This window comes from Octopus bimaculoides, chromosome 5 (genome assembly GCF_001194135.2).
Source record: "Octopus bimaculoides isolate UCB-OBI-ISO-001 chromosome 5, ASM119413v2, whole genome shotgun sequence".
NCBI lineage: Eukaryota > Metazoa > Mollusca > Cephalopoda > Octopoda > Octopodidae > Octopus > Octopus bimaculoides.
This window is the reverse complement of record NC_068985.1, coordinates 5,325,785-5,329,788: the sequence shown is the minus strand read 5'-3', so window position 1 is coordinate 5,329,788 and position 4,004 is coordinate 5,325,785. Positions and strand designations below refer to the sequence as shown.

Here is a 4,004-nt window from a genome sequence, read left to right as displayed (position 1 = left end):
TATATATAAACATATACATATATGTGTGTGTGTGTGTGTGTGTATGTATACACAGACATATATATAGAGAGAGATACACCAACGCGCACATACACGCAGCCATATATCATTGTATATATTTGCGCGTGTGTGTAAGTGTGTGTGTGCGTGTGTGTGTGTGTGTGTGTACGTGTAAATATATTTGCACGTTTGTATTCACGTATAATTTCTTATTACTGCAAGCAACTATGAAACTTGTAAGAGTTTATATATCTATAAAAATCCTCCATATTTATGTCTAAACGAAGGTTGTGATCGTATATTTGCCTATTTGTTCTGTGTTCTCGTAAATATGGTTATGATCGACATCATTTTGTTTCCTGAAATTTCATGGGATTCCAGTGTGGGAATTACTTCAAACTTTTCATTAACACTATCCAACGAATGTTGAGAGGATTCGTCATGTGACCACGATAATCAATGAATGTATCAATTATATTTCTCATTTTGGCAACACATACAACACTTGCCTTCATCTTAAGTGGGCAACATAAATCCAGCTATAAAGAGTCGACATTGCTTTGGAACCATGCGCTTCCAAATATTTGCAGTTGTTTTATATTTTACATATAATTACCTAAAGAACGTGCTTCGAATTGTGATTTAACGTTCAATTGTATAAAATTGACTTTGTTCGTGTGATTATTGTACGACAAATATTGTTCGGGTCAAAATATTTGTATTCTTCAATATACACAGAGACATATGAACAAAATCATACATACATACATACATACATACATACATACATACATACATACATACATAGAAAGTCAGATAAACGCACACATCCAAAGCCAGATAAATACACACAAAGTTCGTCAAACAGAAATGCGCAGATACTCGCTCACTCTTGTATTTATATATCGAAATGTTTATGTTTGCGTAACATATCGAGAAGGAAGAAGGATTGCCTTAATATAATTACAATTTCCTTTACAACTGTAACAAAGGTGACAAGACAAATACTAAGAACATAGTTTTAAACAGAAGCTTTCGTACGGACAGACTGTAACAACCAGGAAAATTAATTAGACTGGGTCATGAGATATTCCTAAGGGCAGCTACAATTGACTTTCACCTAGAGAGCAAACTAAGACCATATAGTCAATTCTTAATATAACATAAGAAGTAGCTTTCACAAATTTACACGTTCATCACAAGACTTTTAGTATCAAAAGTCCAGCATCAGAGTTCATTGATGCACGCGTAACATTCCGGAAAGAACAGCGAATATTTATTGTTAATCAATAAATTCTTTCAACCCAAGAACGACAGTCGTTCATTCTGACGTGGAAATATTCGGGTAGTTTTAGCTGTTGGTGATGATGTTGTTTGGAAGTATGTTATTATTATCTATTATTAGTTCGTTCGTCATTGTCGATGATGACCAAGGTTATCAGATGGGAGGAGAAGGCGGAGCAGGGTGTATCGGGCCAGTGTGATGCGTGTGCGGTATATTGTGCCGCAGATTAAGGAATAGTAGACTGCTGGAACTGAAGGCAAGCAGTTACCTCTGGACTTGCGTAGTTCACGTTTCTTTTACTCATTTGTTCTTTTCGTAAGTTGTGGCGCCCCTTTTGGTGCAGCTTTGCCAGCCAGGGCGGTCTCGTGCTGCGTTTCCCATGTGAAGTTCTGAGTCTGTCCTTGAAGCGCTTTTTCTCTCAACTTTGGGGAGTCACGTGTCAGGCATTCGAGCAAAGTGGCCTGCCCACTTGACTTGCGCTTTCCTCAACAGACCTAAGATCCAAATCATTCTAAACAGGTGCCTACCAATACATCATGTATTATGATTTGAGGGAGATGTGGTTGTTAGTTTTAGCCGATCGAACGGCTACGTAGACGCTTCCTCGTCTAATGTGCCTAGTTGGTTCTGTAGACAATAAAGTGAGTGACCTTTTTTTATATACCAGCGGTTCCCAACCGTTTTTTTTATTGGTCACATGGGGCTAAACACAGAGGAGACAAACAAGGACACACAAAGGGTTTAAGTCGATTACATCGACTCCAGTGCGTAACTGGTACTTATTTAGTCGACCCCGAAAGATGAAAGGCAAAGTGGACCTCGGTGGAATATGAACTCAGAACGTTTAAACACAGACGAAGTACATAGATATCTACTTATATATATATATATATATATATATATATATATATATATATATATATATATATATCAGGAAGAGTGTTCATATATACATGAACACACAAACACGCACGCACTCACGCGCGCGCGCGCGCACAGACACGAACACACACACATGTAAATACTTTATCAAAAATCTGCAAAAATATCACAAACCTCTTACTCAGAGTTTCACGTTCCCGTTCGTCGGACAGCTTTGTTTAGAATGGAGCAAAATAAAGTTATATGCAGAAATACAGAGAGACAGAGACCGACAGACAGTGAGACAGACAGACAGACAGACAGACAGACAGACAGAGGATGATAGATAGATAGATAGATAGATAGATAGATAGATAGATAGATAGATACATAGATAGATGTATACATACATACATGCATATTCAAATTCTTTGCATATATAGCGGCAGGCTACATTTTCTAGCACTAAAACAACCGTTTGCAGAGCAGTTGATTCCATTTCCGATTTGGCAGAGAGTTATAAAGATCTCCCTCATTTCCACTCGGAACTATTGATGTTCGTTGCCAAGATGGACTCCCTGGAAATATACGGAAGAAATATTGGAGTAAGATCGAGCAGCGCAAAAGCGTACTGAATGCGGGAGACGGGTTTTATTTACGTACACATTAGTTCACTGTCACACATGCATACACACGTAAACAGATACACACAACATAACAGACACATATACACACAAACATATACGTGCGAATGTAACTATAACAACCAAATATAGAATTGCATTGTCTCTAATAAGGTATATACATATATTAATGATAACAGCGCCATCTGTAAAATACTACAGCTGACGTTCACTTTAATAGACACAGCTTAGCATTTTGTAATCTTTTTGAAAAAATTCGTAATATCTTTTAATGAGGTATTCATCCATAGTATGACGTATTGATCCATGTGAGGGCGCGTGGCCTACTGGTTAGAGGTCTGCACTAACGGTTACGAGATTGTAGTTTCGAATCTGTTTTACGTTCTTGAACCAAACATTTGATTTCCCGTTGTTCTCCGATCACTGTGACATTTGACGTGTGGCACACCATACACTTGTTCAGGCGAAATCGATTTATTATAGGGAATGAGATAACGTACTCCACAAGAATTTGATCACAATGTATAAATTCTCTGTGCAGAGGTTGTTCAGCAAGAACCTGCCGAATTGTCTTTCTTGGAGGTAAGAAATGCCCAACTGACCATGACGAACAAATTCATCCGCATTGATACAACCGATGCTGTCCCTAGGAAAATACAAGAACCACACACAAATGAATGAAAAAGAAAGATTTCATGAGTCATCGCACAACATGTGACATCTTGTCATTTAGAATATATTACAAGAGCACAAGAATGAAACACGAAGAACTAGGTCACGTGCTTCAGACAAGCAATCTGATATACGATTTGCAAGGCGTGTGGAGGGAAAACACCGACACACACACACACCGACACACACACACACACACACACACACACACACATATATATATATATACATATGCTTCTTTTTGTTTCTGTCAACCGAACCCCCTCACAAGGCTTTTGTCGGCCATAGGCTATAAAACAAAAAGATACTTGTCCAAAATGCCACGTAATGAGTCTGAACTCGGATCCATGCTGTTGTAGTAAACGCTTTTAACCACACACCCACGTCTAGAATTCAGATCTAGCCTTTGTAAGAAAATCGAGAAACAAAATCCGAGACAAACGTTTGAGCCCTGTCAGGTTTTGCATTGCGTTTCCATGTTTTGGTTGAAGTAAGCTTTCATAATTATTATTTCATTGCATAATTTTTATTATTTTCAATCG

The 4,004-nt window shown here is 38.0% G+C and overlaps 1 protein-coding gene across 3 annotated transcripts in view; it reads left to right on the top strand.

Annotated features, from left to right (window-relative positions):
* The window catches only part of LOC106876232 (glycoprotein 3-alpha-L-fucosyltransferase A), a 561,369-nt gene that overhangs the window by 282,649 nt on the left and 274,716 nt on the right, over window positions 1–4,004 (top strand). The window lies entirely within an intron of this gene.